General features: G+C 45.2%; 1 protein-coding gene across 5 annotated transcripts in view; it reads right to left on the reverse strand.

Annotated features, from left to right (window-relative positions):
- The window catches only part of Foxn3 (forkhead box N3), a 355,035-nt gene extending 342,149 nt beyond the window's left edge, over positions 1 to 12,886 (reverse strand). For all 5 annotated transcript variants that reach the window (XM_051196447.1, XM_051196445.1, XM_051196449.1 and 2 more), the window contains exon 1: positions 12,658 to 12,886. The gene's annotated coding sequence lies outside the window, so the exon portion shown is untranslated. The remainder of the gene's footprint in view (positions 1 to 12,657) is intronic.
- Positions 12,887 to 19,206: the final 6,320 nt, after the last annotated feature.

Raw genomic sequence — 19,206 nt, forward strand, 5'->3', positions numbered from 1 at the left:
ACACACACCACTAACAAATACCTGCTGGGCATAGTGATTTAAGCCCATAATTCCAGCCATAGGTAAACTGAGGCAGGAGGACTGCCATGAGTTCCAAGAAGGAAGGGACTCCCATAAGCTTAGAAAAAAACATTTTAGTAGCTTATTAAACAAAGAAATGTAATAATAACTTTAGAAGCTATTTAGAACTAAACATATTAAAACTTCCAAAAGCTAATTTAGTTCTTAGAATCTAATTGATAGATTGTGTATGTGTGTGTGTGTGTATGTATGTGTATGTATATATATATTATTTTTTTTTAAGAACTTCAAAAGGTAATGAAGTAAACTGTAAACTTTGGAAGTTACAAAAATAATAAACAGACTCCAAGGTTAAAAAGAATAAAGACACAGGCAAAAACCAAATAGAGACACCATGAAGAAGATGAACAGTGCTAAGAGTTTTTTTAGTAACAAATCTCTGGTGATATTGATTACTAAAAAGCAAGCTAGCATACAAGTGATATTTGGGGAATGAATGTAAATTGTGATAATCATAAAGGTTTAAAACACCACCAGACATTATACACAATCATTACATCCTAAAATGCCCAGGCTAAGATGGAAATGTGGTCCAAGAACACAAGGAGCTTCACGCAGCAGCAAGAACGAAATCACGTTCTTTGCAGGGAAAACGATGGAACTAAAGGGACCATGGTGTGGAGAGAAGGAAGCCAGACTCAGAAAGACAGTCACGTGTTTTCTCCCAAAAGCAGAACAGTGATGAACACCACACACACACACACACACACACACACACACACACACACACACACACTCCCACATGCATAGGCATGAGTGGGTCATGTTGAAACAAATGATTCTGTAGCTAACTAAAAGGTCTCAGAATTGCTAAAATGGAATCAAGAAGAAAGATTAAGGCAAAACACTCTAAAGGAAATGGAGTCAGGTTACTCTTAGTAAATGGATCCTCTAGAGATAGTCTGAGAAATAAACACAGCCTGTTAATCTTGTGAAAATGAGCCCAACAACAGAAAAGAGGACCAGACAACAACAATGACCCCATGACTTGGTAAGAAAAGAGAGCTAGGGCCTGGAGAGATGACTCAGTAGTTAAAAGCATTGGTTGCTCTTCCATAGGACCCAGGTTAGTTTCCCAGCATCCACATGGCAGCTCACAACTATCTATAATGCTGATTCCAGGGATTCCAACACCTTCTTTTGGCCTCTGAAAGCACTAGGTAGGCACATGCAGGAAAAACACTCATAAACATAAAATCATAAAATAAAAATAACATTGAAAACATAAAGAGAACTATAGAACTGAACTACACTCCTGAATGCAGACATAATACATTAAGAAATACCATCAAATCAATATTATCAATGCACGTAGAAATTTTAAGACAGTGATCTCATTCCAGAAAAGGTTAATTTAATATTTTACAATCAACTAATAAAATTCATCATATTAAAGGGAAAAATATAAATAGCTCAATGAATGCAGAAAAATGATTTGACATCTAATGAAAATTTAGGAAGTAAATAAAAAAATGAGAAAATACAAATAATTTTTGCACTGGACAAAGGCGTCTCCAATATACCCCGACAGCACTGCTCTCCTGATTATGGCAGTGAATATATTTTGGGTGAGGCCACCAACAGGTCATTGGGGCTTACAGAGACTTCTCTCCTTCAGTACACTGTGAGGGCATCTAGCCAGTGTTGCAGGGGAAAGAAACCACAGCTACAAAGATTGGCAAGGAACACAGGTGTCATTTGCATATAATACCGCTGCCTATAAAAAAAAAATCTCAAAAGAATTTGCAATGTATGATAGAATTAATAAAAAATGATTTCTGAGTACTGAATCTTGGGCACAGCACGTAGCTCTTAGGCATAAATGTAGCACATGCTCACTAAAATAATGTGTGAAAGTTCATGCCAGCACTAATTCTAAAACCATAAACATACAGATACAGCAATAAAAGAGCACATTATCACTATGCGCAACAATCAGACCCATGTGAATTCTCAGAAACAGAATGATAAGTAGGAAAAACAAACACAAAAGATAGTACACCACATGGTTTTAAAAGTCGTGTTACATTTTACTTAATTTAGTTGGTGTTTGTGTGCGTGTGCTTGTAGATCCTAAACAATTTGCAGGTGTCTGATCTCTCATGTGGGTCTTGGAAATTGAACTCGGCTTGTTGGGTTTAGTGGCAAGTTCCTTCACCTGCTGTGCTGATTTGGATGAAAATGGCTCCCATAGGCTCACAGGGAGTGGTACTATTAGGAGGCATGGCCTTGTTGGAGGAAGTGTGTCTCTGGGGGTGGGCGTTGGGGTTTCAGAAGCTCAAGCCAGGCCCAGTGGCACTCTCTCTTCCTGCTCCCTGCCAGTCTGGATGTAGAATTCCCAGTTCTCCAGCACATGTCTGCCTGTACACTGACATGTTTTCCCACCATGACAATAACAGACTAAAATTCTGAACTGTAAGCCAGCCCCAAGTAAATGTTTCCCTTTATAAGAGTTGCTATGGACATGGCATCTCTTTACAGCAATAAAACCGTAACTAAGGCACCTGCTGAGCCATCTCATTGACCTGGTGATTTTTATTTATATAAAATTCACACACAGGCAGAACTAGCCTATGATGTTCAAAATTAGGGAAGTGTTCATCTAGCAAGGGAGATGGCTTAGGGCACAGGGAACTTCTTAGATGCAGATAATGTTCACTTTGTTGGTCTAGATGTTGTTATGTGGTTACGTTCACTTAAAACAAACCAAACATCAAGCTAGAGATCTATGCCCTTCTTTACATGTATAATTCAATTAAAAGTTTAGTAATTCAATTCAAATAACATACTGGTCCACAAACCAAAACATAGAAAGAAATGCAGCTATAGGGGTAGGATACAGGTTGCCTAAGAACTGGCGTAACTGTGGGCACAGTTGTAAGAAAACACACAATGTTTATATGTATTTATGAGGCATGCAGATGCAATATTTAGATACATAGTCTACTATGTACTATAGTTGGCATGAATATATGTATGTTACATGAAAAATGAACCTGCATTCCCCACACCACACAGGAAAGTTCTGGGAAGACTCAAGGCTGAGAGCCAAGGTCACTCAGCCTCAGGACCCTGAGTTGACTCTGCCTTTAATAATAATAATAATAAAAGTGAGTTTCACATTAATCCTCACACATGCTATCACAGGCAAAAACATGGGTGCAGGGGGCTAAGAGAGAGTGCATTATGGAGTGGGCATTGGTCTCTAAGGGAGATTAAGAACTATCACATCCAACGGAGCTGTAAAACAGATGCTCCTCTTGGTACTCGGTATGTGCTGGGAGTTGTTTTTCTCTGCACACTGGAGGTTTTAAGTGAAGTAAAACAACAGTCTACAACATAGAAAATGAAAAAGGTTGTAGCCAAGTCAGGAGAGCACAATGACAGTGGAACCAGACAGGCCAGGGAAAGTGTGTTGACGAGTTGACAGGACCCCAGGCCTTTCCCTAAGCAGTAATCAGTAAGGACTGATTATAGAAGAAATTAAAAGTCTGGCAGTAGACAGATTTGATAAGGTGGGTGAGTGTCTTAGGGTTAACAATTGCTGTGAAGAGACACCATGACCACAGCAACTCTTAAAAATGAAAACATTAAATGAGGGGGCTCGCTTATAGTTTCAGAGGTCCAGTCTATCACCATCATGGCAGGGAGCATGGTGGCGTGCAGGGAGCATGGAGCTGAGATCCCTACATCTTGACTCGAGGCAACAGGAAGTCGACTGACTCATTGGGCGGTACCCTGAGCATAGAAAACCTCAAATCCCACCCCACAGTGACACATTTCCTCTAACAAGGCCACACCCACTCCAACAAAGCCACACCTCCTATAGTGCCACTCCCTATGAGATTATGGAGGCCAATTACATTCAAACTGCCACTGTGGGCATCAGGGAGACGAGGCAGGGTCTCAGTAGACAATGGAGACAGCAATAATATTAACAAAACAACAAAAATGGCTCAGTAATTTGAGTTGTGACTACATGCCAAGCTGTGTGTGACAAGTCCTTTTCAAGGACTCTAGGATTTCACTTCTCCAATGATCCTTTTAAGGTCCCCATGTTACTTAAGGAAACAGCAGACAAGACTGGAGTCTAAGGTTAAGTAACTCCCCCAACACACATACTGAGAAGGCGAAAATAAGTTAGAAGAGGAAATCTAGCACCAAAACACCAAATGCAGAGTGTTTTAGGGGTAGAAGGCTTCAAGAGCAAAGGAAGGGAAGAAGCCAGCCAGCCAGAGTCTCCCTGAGGTCACCTGGGGGATTCATAGAGTACCAGGACTCAAGACAAGCGGAGTTGAAAGACAGCACCAGAAGCCTAGGAGGTAATTCAGATGCGGTAGGACTCCAGGTTTCCTAACCTGAAAATGGGAAGCATGGCTGTGAAAGACAGAAAATGGAAAGGAAGGGCATGGGACAGAAAACAGACACATCTCTTTCCTGGAGATTTCTACCCAAATGTATAGGCTCGGAACTGTATGCCACCACCCCTTAGTCCCATTCTTCACACTAAAATCCCGCTTTCGAGGGACATTCAGTCACTCACGAGTTCACGAGGTAACTAAAAAAGGCACCTAACAGGGCTAGGGAGGTGGCTCAGTTAGTAATGCTGTGCAAAACATGAAGACCTAAGTTTGATTCACCCACATAAATAGCTGGGTGCAAATTAATTTGAGAATGGGGAAGCAGAGACAGGAGGATCACTGTGACTTGCTGGCTAGCCAGTCTAGCCAAAAACAAGAGCTCTGGGTTTGGTGAGAGACCATGTCTCAAAAAATAAGGTGGAAAGCAACAGAGGTAGACATCTGATGCCGATGCCTGGTCTCCACAAGCATGAGCATATACATGCATATGTGCACTTGTGTACGTGTGGGCACACACATGCACACACACACTCACGCACCCTCGCCCACATGCACAACTACAGTTCTGGGAGGGGAAAGGAGCTGATGAGAGTGACGTAGAAAGCCACTAAGAAGACCCTGCCTGGCCTTGCTCCCTGTGCCTGCCATCCCTGTGCATGACAGCTCCACCTTCAAAACATGTCCAGACCCAAGTACCTTCTGTGGGTGACGCTTGCTCTGCCAGCTCCGGTGAGGACCAGGGGTGCTAGGATCTGAGTCTCCTGAGAGTGGTCCTGAGCCAGGGGCCAAGAGTTCCAGTCCCCACACAGTTTCAGTGTGCACGGATCTCTAGAAGAGTGTTGGCTGCCTTCCTGTCCCTTCCTGGGATGAGCTCTCAGATGAAATATACAACAGTCCTTGCAAAGATGGTATCCGAATCCAAACTTTAGGAGAGCCACATTTTAAGATAGTTCCTCTTAAAAGGTTGGTATGAGTTCTAGAGCAGGATTTGGGCACAGTCTGTGGTTTGCAGTAAGTGTCTAATTAGTGTTCTCCGAATTCATGGATGATCCAGTTCCCTACGTTTACAAATATGTCTTTAGCACCTTCCTCAACCAATCGCCTGAAGCGATTTCACATAGGTGAAATTCACAGGCCGGCACCTGTGAAGCAGATATATGCTCCCATTTCCAACGCTGAACACACGGTCAGGAAATCTGTTTAAGGGTTAGACATGCCACCAGCAGTTAGACTGGGTAGACTATCTTCGGAGTTCAGGAAAAGCATATTCTGTGGACACAACCGTAAGTGAGTGTGCTCATGTCAGGGGATGGCTGAAGACAATCTAAAGATGAGGATGAAGGAAGTTAAACTCACCAATAAAGAACCTAAGAGGTCCCTCCCACCACTTCCGGTCTTATATGTGAACACAAAAGGCAACAGGTAGCTTCTTCTTCCCAGAAATCACCAAGAACCATCCCCATCCTCCACTCCCATTTTTCTAGGGAGAAGATTCCATTTCAACTATGGAAGAGGATGCCACCACTCCCAGACAAGAAACCGTCGGAATACTTATATGTGGTCAGCGGTTGGAAAAGGCTATGGTTGTGGGTCCAGGAACTGAGGTGAGAATTAGGTGACTCTTAGGGAACATAGTCACCTCGGTTTCTTCATGTGTAGCATCGTCATTGCTATCAGTCATTGACATCAACACTAGGTTATCATGAGACTCAAATACAGTAAGGCGGCAAGTAGGAGCTAATGAGACAAGCCCCTCCTCAGGACTATGTGATTTTTCTGTCACCCAAAATGGTTCATCTTGCCAAATTATTGTTTCTCAAGAGATCATTCTACATGCTAATACTCCCAAGAAGCAATGCAATGGTCTTGATTCAGAGATATTAACTCATCAGTAGTGAGTAGATGATTTCATTTTAAAGCCTACACAACTATTAAGTTTGCTGAATCAGAACATTTCAAAGCACAGAGATCTTTTTGGGTTTCCAAAATTGACCTTGTATGACATGCTAAAGTCCCCTTCCCAAGAAGCAGTACTTGACCACTCCAGATGTTTGCATTTGTAATGGGCACACACTGGGCCATACTTGGGAAAGCAAATAGTGGGCATCCTTCCACTACAAAAGCAAGCCCTTGGGCTAAGTATGTAGTTCATTTGATAGTGCTTGCATAGCACGTACAAGCCCTGGGTTCAATCCCCTCACCAAACAAAGCAAGCATGAGGGTGCCCACCTGTAACCAGGCAGGTAGGTCAGGAGTTCAAGGACATCCAGGACATCTTGGGACAGATAAGACCCTGTTGCAAAATCAAAACAACAAAACAAACTACTGAAAACCAACAAAAGTCCCCAGAGTAATGAGAAGTGGTACTCAGCTAGCTCCAAAGCAGAATGGCTCTGTCACGGTGAATGGCCTTAGAAGGTTTGGCTGGTTTTCCAGGGCTCTACATGTACCTTCCTTGAAACGCAGGTGGGAGGAGGCAGGAGGCCTTAAACAGCCTACCCATGAAAAGCTTTATTCAGCGCAATTCAATAACTGAAAGTTACCCACAATCATTTCCATCCACCACTGCGGCCGACAATTTTGTGCTCTCTCCTGGTTTCATCTTTTAGAGGAAATGCTTTCTTTAAAAAAATGGTTGGAAGCTCTGTGGCTTCCTCAAACACTGATTATTTTAATCATGATCTCCAGTCCCAAGCAGACAGTAGGGACACCGAAAGCACAATGCAAGTAATGGGAGAGTGTATAGTAGGAGTGGTGTGTCCTTTCTTCCTCCAGACTCCCCAGCTGTGCAGCCTCCAGGGATCAATGGGGAGAGATTGGCCGTGTCCCTCAGAAGCACAATCCCACTACTGACAGCTTGCCCAGATCTCTGCTGATTTCTCTGTAACCCCTTGTGAAAAATCAAAGGAGGGGCTGCCAAGATGGCTCAGTGGGTACAAATGCTTACATGAGATCCTACTGGGTGCTAAATATAAAACAGGAATCAATCCCTAGAAGGCACGCTCCATGCTCAAAAGTTGACCTCTGACCTACACATGCTCAGCTGCAATTACACGCATCACACACAATAATAATGAATAATATTAATAATAAAGACATTTTAAAAACCCAACACAGAACTGAAGGAGATGACCCTGTCCAGCACACCTAAAAGTCCTCAACACCAGTTGCATCTGGAACACAAGGGGAGCTAAGCACACTCTCCATACTGCTGTCCTAGAACATTCTCATAGGAGAAGAGATAACTGCATCTATTTGATGATATTCAAATCTCATCTGTGTGTTATCATTTTACTCAACACTCCTGAGTCTGCCAAGCCGATGTACACAGCTTGGCAAACCTTCCCTCCACAAGTGACACTATATGAGCCATCTCTACCCCTGATAGAACAACACTGACAGAGACTGAACCCAAGCATTCCAGCGGGTTGGCCGTGGACCATCTTGGACACGTCCACATGACGTTCCTATAACTTATAAAGGAGGCCTTCCTTTGTGGACCCTTTCATCTCTCTTGTTATCAAGCCCAGAACTTTCCATACAGCGACTGGTCAGACCTTTTTCTGGGTTCCTAGTGGTTTCTTGGGGTGTGTTGTAAGATACAATTAATGGGTACCTTTTCCCTTCTTCACTCTAACAACGGTACTGTAAAATTGTCAAGGCAAAAGTTCTCTTCGGCAGAGCTGACGCAGGACCCCAAAGGCACTTCCCTCGAGCCTCCTTAGGAGAGTATCTGGGGCATTTTAAAAGCAGTGGGTTTGCAACAATGTTGGCTGGGTTCTGGGTTCTAGGACCAGCCCCAGGTACTGCCTAGAGTGTGGTCTCCTGGTTCCTCTAAAGTAGCTGGGTCTGCTTTCATTCCATTCAGATATCAGGGGCTTGCATAAGATTCTACTTGGTGCTATGTATAAAACAGAAATGCTCTACAAAAATGTGTGTGGCCCGATCCAATAAGTGGTTCTCTTGGTGGGGGTGGGGGGTGTCAATGTACTTACAGCCTGTAAAGCTCTTCCCCTCACCTTTCCAGCTTTTGGAATATCCATGAATTAAAGCAATTGAACACATGTATGTCCAATGTCAAAAAATGCAATAGATAATCCTTTCAAATAGTTAATGTTTTCAAAGCTATAATGTGTTTTCCTCTCAAGTGTCTTTCATAAGCCCACTGTCTGCTACCAGTGGGGTTGGCACACACCTGGCATGTGTTTCTCATGAACCAGTTTCCCCGCATAAGCAAGAGAGAGTTTCTCTTTCTCCCTCCCTCTCTCCCTCCCTCCTTCCCTCTCTCTCTCTCTCTCTCTCTCTACCTTTATGCAGTAATCCAAAATTAAGACTGGCATTTGGTTGGTATTCTGGAGCCACTGTTAAAAATTTGGCACAGGCATCACAAAGTGCCAGCTCCAGTGATTATGTGAACAACTTTCTGACAACTGAAAATGAATTAGGACTTTATTGAACATCTTGTTAATTTGTATTGGTGAAATAAGCTTTACATGACAGTGTAAGGATTAATTGTTCCAATTCTAAAGTCAAAAGGGGGAATTCACAGATGCGCCAACAATCTGAAGCAAATTCTTTGTACAGTTCCAAAGTCACCTTCTTTGAACTGTTCTGAGCAAAATTCGGGGCAGGCTGTGAAGAATGGAGGTAAATTCTAGAAACCAACAAGTCTCATTCATTTCCTTCAGTTTGTAAAAACAAGCAACTGACAGGTTTCCTGCAATGGCTGTTTGCAGTACTTGCAGATAAGAAAGTTTTCAACAGGAAATCTTGCTGAGAGAGACCAGTCATGCCATTAAACTAAACTTGCTAACCCTAAATATTTGATAATGTGGGACTGTAAAATACACCCGAATTCAAATGATAGACACTGCATGGCCCTAAGCTGTTTGCTACACCATCTACGCAGGATATTAAATTGACATTAAAACATATTTAGGAATTCTTCTGTTTCTCCCCCCTCCTTGAGGCAATCAGTTGAGGGAAAACAAGGGAGATTTGATGTTCTTTTAGAAGGATCAAACTGCAATTTAAGTAAGTTTTAAAACTGTTTTAAGAAAAACCAGTGCAGTACTAAATGTACGGAGGGAAGTTAACTTCTAAACAAATATAAAGAACTTAAAATTCAGGGGTCTGGAGAGACGGCACAGAAGTTAAGAGGTACCTCCCCGAGAACCTGAGTTCCGTCCTCAACACCCACGGCAGGTGGCTTACAACAATCTGTAACTCCAGCTCCATAAGATCCCTCTAGTTTTGCTGGCACAGTCACTCATGTGTCCCCTGTCACACGCAGACAACAAAGACACCCACACAAAATTAATGATAATAAAAATAAATCTTTAAAAAGAAACTTTGCCATTTAAAGATTGACATTGATATGATGGGTCAAAGTCTAGCAAATGTGTTGATTTTTTTATATTGACAAGTTTTACCGAAAAGCCTCAGAGTCAAATTTTAGGGGAAGCATGCTTGGCTATTTTCCACTTAGCAAATAAAAGGAACAGGGGCATGGGGGAGGGGTTAAACTTACCTCCTTGGTATTCCTCATGAGTAAGAGATACAGCTTGACTTAGGTTGCTGGTGGCTTTGGGAGGGGGAGGACCCCTAAAACTGCCTCAAAAATGAAAGCCCCATTCTCCATTCACAAGAGAGGAAATGTTTCTAATTCAAACAGGCAGTCGTATCTGAAGTCTGGAAACAGTCCCCATTCCACTTAGGAGTGCTTGCTCTCCCTGCTCTGCTCCCTGGAGCACCAGGCAGTGGGCATGTTTCTGTTCAGGCAGCCCAAGAGACAACCTGTCCAAAATACCACAGACCTTCACGACCAAATGCCCCAGCTCAGCCTAGAACCCGCTTTCGAGCAGGAAAACATTTCATCATTCCTTCCCCAGATGACCCTTCCTCCATCGGCAGCACTCTGGTCTCTGAAAAGACTTGTTCTGACAGTGGATAGTAGACACACAATTCCAAAATCAGTGGCTCAAATGTATTCTTTTCAGCCTTCCCCTTGCACAACTCAGAGGTTGCAAAATGCTAAGTAAGCATGCATGCACATCCTGGCTTTCAGGCTTTCCCCTGAACTACTTTCAATAAAAATAGAGTTATGAAATCCAGGAGAGCACAGTTTGGTTGATGTTGTAAAATGACCTTGGTTTGACAGGCATGGTCTCAGGTTTCAACAGATGTTGTGGGAAGGCTCACAGAAGCCAGCGTGTTCTCCAAGCGTCTGTGATGATATGCAGGGGTTGTTGCTGTTGTTTTTAAGTGTGGTCATGGTAGTGAATGCATGTGTAGTGGGGGTGGGGTGGGGTGACACTTCTCGGTTTCTATGACAACCATGTCTCCATTCCTGGGTTACCAGACACCATCTACTTCCTGTGTCTAAATTTTTAAGCCAATCAGAAAAGTGTTTATACAGTTAACAACTTCTGGAACCTGGCTTCTTCAATGAGCCACTTCAAGGCTCAAATGAAGATGTCCACGGGGGTCCGTTTCATCATGCTCCCTAATTCAGTCTTCTGTGGTAAAGAACACCCCTTTTCGTGGGTGTGAAGGTGTTCTGCTCAAAGCAGACGCCAGGATTTCTTGCAATAATGTGCAAGCTGATCATGATTGTTTGGTCCTCATTGTCTGCTTTCTCTTTCACTGTCTAAAGACAGATTTAGCTCGAGAAACATGCTAATTCGCAAAGCACTTAAAATTATCAAAGTAATGATACAGTTAAGCATCCATCTGCTGGCGTTGCTATTTAAATGCTCAGATGGAAAAAAAATAGGAAAAATTAAAACCAAGTTGAGCAACTTTGCATTCTACAACTTACGAACAAAAATCATTGAGACTGTATCGTGAAGTCCCGCATCTATCCGTGCAAGCTAGAAGCTGACATCTGCAAAGAAATTTGTCACCAAAATGGCCTACTTTATCTGGATAGAAACAACAACAAAAATTAAACATATAGACACCCAGAGCGAGCCAGATGCACCCAGCTTAAAAAGCAACCGCGCAGAAACCCATGCACAAGAAGGCAGATCAAAAATGATGGCAAGGTCTTAAAAGAAGGTTTCGGGTGACTGTTTTCCTAAGTCTCCATCTAACTGACCAATCAGTGTGAGAGTTAGAGCGGGCTGGAGACATCCCTGCTGTCTTCAGGGCTCTGCTCCCCCCTGGCTAAGGCAGAGCTGGCGATCAATGGAAAAACAGGGAACAAAAGGGAAATACTGATGTCTTCCTCAGCTCGGAAAGCCATTCCCTTTTTCTTCAATGAGCCAGTAGCACCCAGCATACGACAGCGCCACGGGGGAGCTTCCACCAGCCCGGTCCAGTCCTTTCCGAGCTAGCAGTTTCGTCTTTGCAATCATGTGTCCCGACGCTAGCACAACCTGGTGACGGAAGGCTCCCGGAGCCCAACCAATTGAAACTAATAAATTAAATAAATTAATAACCCCCACGATTAAAAGCTCCCAAGAAAGACCGCGTTCCCCTTCCCCAAATGTCATTCCCAGACTATAAACAAAGCATGAAAAATAGTCTCCCGGGCTAGGGAATCTGGCTCTTTCTCCTCAAAGCAACGTTTTTCTCCAAAACCAGAAACATTCCTGCTTCCTTCAACGGATACTCACACCGGGATATGCAGCTCCGGTATTTGAAAAAAGAGGTTTAAACTGCCCATAGATCCGACACTCTGTTTATAATTGATAGCAAAACAGTTACGACAGTGAAGCTGTAACTCTGCCCCAGCCAAACTCCACATTTAACACGTTAGTTCCTTGAAAATACAAGTCATGCCCGGGGACCCCTCCAAAGCCGCCTCCCTCAGAAGTCATAAACAGAATTACATCAATTATTCGGTAATTTTTATAAATATCCATTGTCTGCGATTTTTTTAAAAATAAAAATATGTAACCAGCTATCTACAAATTCCAGAGGGAAAAAACTTTTCTTTCTTTTTCTTTCTATCTTTTTTTTTTTTTTAATGAACTTACTTTTGAGACAAAAACTAATGAAAATAAGCAACTCGCCATCCCTGCATCTTTCCCATTCTGGGCTGCACGCTGTAAATCAATCCGAAACTAGGTGCACAGATGGGGGCGGACACCTTAAGATAAAAAGCCAGGGGTGCCCCCAAATGCGGGCAGGCTGGGCAGCGAGGCTCAGGGTGACAATGCTAACCCGGGCAGAGGCTCGCTAGGCAGCCAGCGAGCCGCATTTTCCTTACCTTCGATCGCCGGCCCCCCCGCTGCTTCTCGCGGCCGCATTGGGGGGCTGTGGCGGCGCTGGACTCGCGGGGGGCCCCGCCGCCGGGTCGCGCCGTCTCCCAGCCGAGCTGCACCGATCGCGGCCGGAACACCCGGCTCCAGCGCCCGGCGCCCGCCCGGGGTCGGCGGCTCGGCTCCCACCCGGGCCCGGAGTCCTGCTGGGTCCTAGCGCTCGCCGTCCGGGCCGCGGCCCGCTCTGCAGCCTGCACGTAGTGTGGGGCGGCCGGGGAGGGGGAGCCCCGGGAAAGCACGAGCGGGAAAGCCGAGCCGCCTTGGGTGCGGAGAAAGCGGAGCTCAGTGCCAAAGCCTGGGTGTGCAAAGAAAGACGCTAGCTTCAGCCGAACTCCCAGAAGGCAGATGCTAGAATGTGCAGCCCGGGAGGAAAGCACAAGCGTGGCCGGGGAGGTTGGCTCCGTGCACCTGTGGTATATAGTGTGCGCTCACAGAAGGTAAGAGAGAGAGAGAGAGAGAGAGAGACATCGCGGGATCCTCGGAGATTTCAGAATACCGGGGGAGAGGGGGGGGGGAGAGTGGACAGTAAGTGCGCTTGAAACCAGTTTTCCCCAATTTTTTCCTGTTAGCAGTGCTTTTTTTTTTTTCCATTTTGCTTTCTCTAGCTTTATAATTTGTGTTTTAAATAACAAAGCCCCATATGGTTCACCACGTAGTCATCTGATTTTCAAAAGACCTCCAAAATTACATCAAAATATGCACTCATGTATCTCCTAAGAAATCAACAAGAGAGAATTAATGGTGGCATATGGTGTGCCTCGTAGAGAAAACTTAATTACAAATTAAAACAAATGCGAAAATTCACAAATCCCATAAACCAAAAGTAAATTATGATCCTAGATTGATTCACAGATCAGCTCTTGTGCCATCAGGGGGACTGACTGATTCTAGGTCTTTCTCACCAGGAGGAAGCCTTTCCCTTGCAGTTCTGTTCCCAGCCCCACCCCCACCCCACCCTTCCGGCTCTCTGGCGACCCTTCGGTTCTGCATTACTGTGGCCCACCTGGACGGTAAGTTAAATCTTGCTGGTGCTCCTTGAAGACAATCCCATTGGCTCCTAATTCATGACAAGGTGCTGTGGTTGGGGAACCCTCTTTGAAAGGTTTGGCAACTGAACGTATTCCTTCAGTCTTCCATACCAGCCAGTTAGAAGGTCATGATTCTGCCCAGACTGCTAATAGCAATGGTGCCGTAGTAGTTTGCACCAAGAAGAAAAATAAAACCGGCGCCTCTGACTTCTATTTTCAGAGCAGAAAGCATCACTTTGGAAAGCGCTTTCCCCTTTCCAGTGATGGCTACCTAAATGTAACGGAAGATTTTTAAACACTATCAACTAAATAGCACAGGCACCTCTTCCTCATGCCTAGTGTAAGATGGTACCTTCAAAGTACTGATGCCTTCCCCATACCTCCAATAGGAAACACATAATTCCTAGCCTTCAACGAAGACAGTGGAGGGCCAGCAAAGGACTGGTCCAAAGCCACCCAGCTGCTAAACGGTGCAGCTGGAATGCCAACCTCAGGTCTCCCATACTTCCAGCAGGGCCTATACCATCTGTCCCCTCAACGTCTCCTCAAGTTCTGTGGAATGCAGGCAGGTTTCTGCCATCCTCCTTGCTTACCTGTGGGGGGAAGCCCCCAGTCTATAGTATGACCACTCGAAGCTGCTTGAGAATATGCTGGTCTCTGCTGAGACATTTTGCCTGCAGGCCCTGCGCTGTTCAGATTTCCCTCCTGGGCCTTCCAGCTCCAGTCCACGGTCACCCAAGTGTCCTGTTTTTCTCTGTTGGGGACAGAACTGACTCCACTTTACACACGGGGCATATTTCTCCAGTGGAAATTGACCACCTTCTAGTATGCACTCTGGGAAGCTTTGTGGACCCCCCCCCCACACACACACACAAAAACTCAAGTGTCCTAGATATCAGGTGAATCGTTACAGCAAAGGGGGATGTCCCTGTGCAGACAGACCCCATGGCCCCTGGAATCTAACCGGCCTTTGGGGAGTCACTTCTCAGTTCTGCTCTTATTGGGAAGTCCGCAGGCAGATCTGTGTAGTCTTCCAGTTCCTCCTCCTCTGTCACTTCTCATGAAGTGTCCCAACCAGTTGCTAACCAGGTGAAGGGCTGGGTGACGTCAAGCCTAACAGACAGAAACATCAAAAAACGTGGCTACATTTGCTGAGGAAGGGGCTAGCGATGGCAGAGGCATGGGAAGGCACGTATACCGCCCTGGTGAAGGGTTTGAAAGGATGTGCGTAAAATTCACTTGACGGGTTTATTTGATCTCTTTGTGGAAACACTCTAATGACTCTATACTATACCATCCGTGTGGCCTTAAAATGGTGTGAACGCTTGGATCCAAGTCACCTTAGCACTGGCAGGGAGGCAAAGCAGCCCTGTCACTAAGCAAAACGTGATAGCAGGAGAGGCATCAGTGATAAGAAACTGTCATTCATTCATTCTCAGATTCACTCATTCACTCCATAGTGACTGGCTCACTCTTCAAGCCAGGCAGTGGGAATGGGAATAATCTTGTCCTAGTTTGCCCCTCTCTGCTGCTGTGATAAAACGCTGGCCTTTAAAAGCAGCTTTCAGAAGAAAGAGTTTTTCATTTCATTTTACAATTCCCAGGTCCTAATCCATCACAGAGAAGTCAGGCAGGAACCTGGAGGCAGGAACTGAAGCTGAGACCACAGAGGAACAGTACTTACTGGCTTGCTTTTCCTCTGGCTTGCTCAGTTACTTTTTGTTTTGTTATCACCAGATCTATATGCTCAGGGATGCTGTTGTCCACAATGGGCATTGTGGGCCTTCCCACATCAATTGGCTGTTAAAAAAAAAAAAAAAAAAATGCCCTACAGTTGTGCCCACTGTCCCTGTCTTGGGGAAAGCTGTTTTCTGGGCTGTTCTCAAACACATTCTTCTCTGAGCTGCTGAAGCTGCCTTTGCCCATCCAGGTGTCACAGAATCCTGGGGACAGCCAAGAAAGGAGACAGAAGGGAAAGTGGAAAATGACAGAAAGGCACAGGCCAGAGGATGTCACCTCCTGTCTCTTGCCTGATGGTATCGTTTGATGGGCTGCACCTCATTCAATCTTTTATCGGGTGACCTCAGGCCCTGGGCCCAGTAAACACTGACACTTCCTGAGGATGTGGTTGGCTTTCGGCTGGGACTAATCCCTGAGAGACCTCATCATGATGCCTAGAAGAGTGGAGAGAGGAAACGTCCACTGGAGGGAACATTCGAGCATGGCTAAGCCGTGACGGTCAGAAAAGTGAGGCCCGTGTAACTGAGACACTGGTGCATGAGGAATTGTAAATCCTGAGTGTTGAAGGTGATTGTGGTTTGCAGGAGACCAATCCCTTACCCAGTGTCTCTTGCTTCTCTGGATCCTACTCTGTTCAGACCCCCACCCGCTTTGTCCTGACCACTTTCTAACAAGTTTGATCCACCCTCTCTTCCAAACACAGCAGTAGAAGTGCCAGGAATATTTGCTTTTTCTTTTCTTCCCCACCACTGAGAATTGTCAAGAACATGAAAGTGTCTGAGCTGGCTATGGCGGCTAACACCTTTAATCCCAGAACATGGAAGGTCAAGGCAGCAGAATTGCTTGCTGAGGGTTTGAGGCCAGCCTGGGCTACAGAGACCCTGTCCTGAAACCAAACCAAACAAAAAAGTGTCTGATATACAGTAAGTATTCAATTTTCTTTTTCTTTTAATGAGTGAATGAGGGACTGGGGATGCACCTTAGGTAGTTTGCTTGCCTAGCATGCAGGAGACCCTAAATTAGATCCCCAGTATCACATAAAATGGGTATGGTAGCACAAATATGTGATCCTAAAGATCAGAAATTCAAGGTCATCCTAGGCTACATAGACAGACCCTGTTCCGGAAAAAAAATTAAATGAATGGATAAAGTTAAGAAATAAGAAGGTATTTGCAGGCTGGGTTTTCTGTCGGGACCTCCAGTCAGCTCTGTCCTACCTGCCAGCTCCCAAATAACCACATGGAGACTTCTTGTTAATTATAAATGCTCTACCAATAGCTTAGGCTCGTTACTAGCTCTCACATCTTAAATTAACCCTTTTTTTTTTTTTTTTTTTTTTTTTTTAAGCTACTCCTAACTGCATGGTGGTAGGTTTTTTTTTTTTTTTTTTTTTTTTTTTCAGCACAGCATGTTCATCTCCTGCTTCCTCTCGGTCTGGCTGGTGACTGTTACTCTGCCCTTCTTCTCCCCAAGGTCCTCTGAGTTAGGCTGTCCTGCCTAACATCTCCCTGCCTAACTACTGGCCAATCAGCTCTTTTATTTAACTAATCAGAAGATCCCTTGGCAAAGACATATCTTCACAGTGTACAAAAAGATTATTCTGTAACATATAGGATGAGAGGAGAAGAGGAAGGGGAAGGAGAGGGGAAGAAATGTTGGTAGAGATTTATTCTAAGAATGTAGCTATGCCAGATGGGTGTGGTGACATACACCTTTAATCCCAGCACTGGTTGGCTGAGGCAGGTAGATCTATCTCTGTGAGTTCAAGGACAGCACACATCTACAGTGAGGCTCTGTCTTAAAACCAAAAACAAAAAAAATCTGGTTTTGCAATTGTGGAAGCAGCCTAAGCAAGCTGCAGAGCCAGCGGCTCTAAGGGCATGGTTCTAGAACACACAGGATGCTGAGCTCTGTAGAGATTATTCTTGGACCCAGTGAAGGGTGAGTTAGATCTGTCATTATTTAGATGACAGAAGGTGGAGTGACTTCCTGGAGATTGCCATTATGCTAGTTTAGATGTGGAGTTTACTGTTTAGAAGGAATTTACTGTTGGTGGCTTCAGAGGATATTCTGGTGACCCATTAGAAACAGGTAATCTTGCACCCTCCACAAACAGACAGTAGGAGCCCGTCAGGGGAAAGGACTGTAGAGAACAGCCTGAATTACTGTAGTAGTGGCCGGTCATAACAGTGTCTCTTGGCCATTTAAAGTGCTCAGGCAGAGAAGTTAAAAATGGGCCTGCCATTTGGGAATGTCTCAATCCACTTAGTAGGCATTTTATGGGTTTGAAAGGACTCCCACTTGGAGGCCATCATAGCCCTCTGGAATTCTCTCACGAGTCAGGAAAGCAAGTCTCCTTCTACCTTGACCACTGAACTGTAGGTTGCTCCCAGCAGCACACACCCTCAATTGTGGGTTCTGGAGGTGGACAACAACCCAACAGTGAGCCCAAGCAGGACACTGAAACACGATGAAGACCCAGCATAAACTCTGGATTACCCAAACAACCCTTTTCGCCAATTCCATCACCATAACAGTTTGGGCTACTCTGTATAGATAGCCACCATTTATGTCCACAGGCATGTCCAGGGAGATTGTGCTGGTTACTCTCAATCTTTGTAGGCAACGGTAGGAATCGGGTCAGAATGGAAGAAAGCCTTGCCCCTTGCTTCTCTGCATGCTCTGGGTGGGTTGCAACTAGGTGCCACTTGACATCACCCTGTGGAGTCACAAGCCTTAACATCCTCCATGAAACTGATAGCCTCGCCCTTTTACTAACACACTGAGGAGATGGGGCAACAGCGTGGGCCCTGGACCTCATTCATTATTTCCACCCAGTATTTTAAAGAGATTCATTGCCTCCCACGGGTGATGGGACTGCCACTGTGACTCCTGTCAAGAGGAAAGCTGTGACTCATTCATCTCTTGGATGTTTCTATGTGCATCCCTTCATGGTCCCAAGATGTAGGAAGTGGCAATTGTCTTGCTGTGACAAGAGAGGTGGACGAGTGTCGCCTTATCCCCAGCATTGTAGGGTCGACTCATGAAAATGGCCATCCTTTGCCTTCACGCTGGTCCTCCAGTTCCATTTCAGGTTCCCAAGAGAATTATTTCTCCTGAGTGTAGGGCCTTGTCAGCCTTGAGAGGAAGGCATGGGGCCGAACCCTGCCAAAAACAGTCCAAGCTGGCATGGGGCCAGCCAGCTGGCTGCTAAGCAGAGCCCTCTCCCAGCCTCTCCTGGCCCCCCTCCGGCTCCCTTTTACAGCTGTCTGGCCTCAGGTAATCGTTGGCGCTCTGCGGGTCCCTGGCACTTTTCATTCCCATGTTTCAGATCACTTTACACACATTAATTAAGCCTTAAAACACTCAGGGAAGGAAAGCCAAAGGCAGTGGGATGTTTGCAACATGCTTCTCCGTGTTCTAGCTGGAGAGCAGGCTGGCCCCAAATGCACCCAGCCCCCCCCTCCCACGGAAGGGTGGAGCTTCTGCGTTCCCTGGATAGTTGAAACCCTGTCTACATGCCACAAAGAGCCCCCATATTTCTTATTGGCTTAGGACAGTCATCCACCCCATTGAGGTTACCAGCCATGGATGATCCACGGGACCTTTGGAAGTAGGGATCTGGACAGACCTGGCTCTACGCTTCACACCCAGAATGAATGTCTCCAGTCTACACCACTGCGGCCATGGAATAGGAAAGGCTTTAGCTCAAATAAGGTGGGCGGTGCT

This window comes from Phodopus roborovskii, unplaced genomic scaffold (genome assembly GCF_943737965.1).
Source record: "Phodopus roborovskii unplaced genomic scaffold, PHOROB, whole genome shotgun sequence".
In the NCBI taxonomy this organism is placed as follows: domain Eukaryota; kingdom Metazoa; phylum Chordata; class Mammalia; order Rodentia; family Cricetidae; genus Phodopus; species Phodopus roborovskii.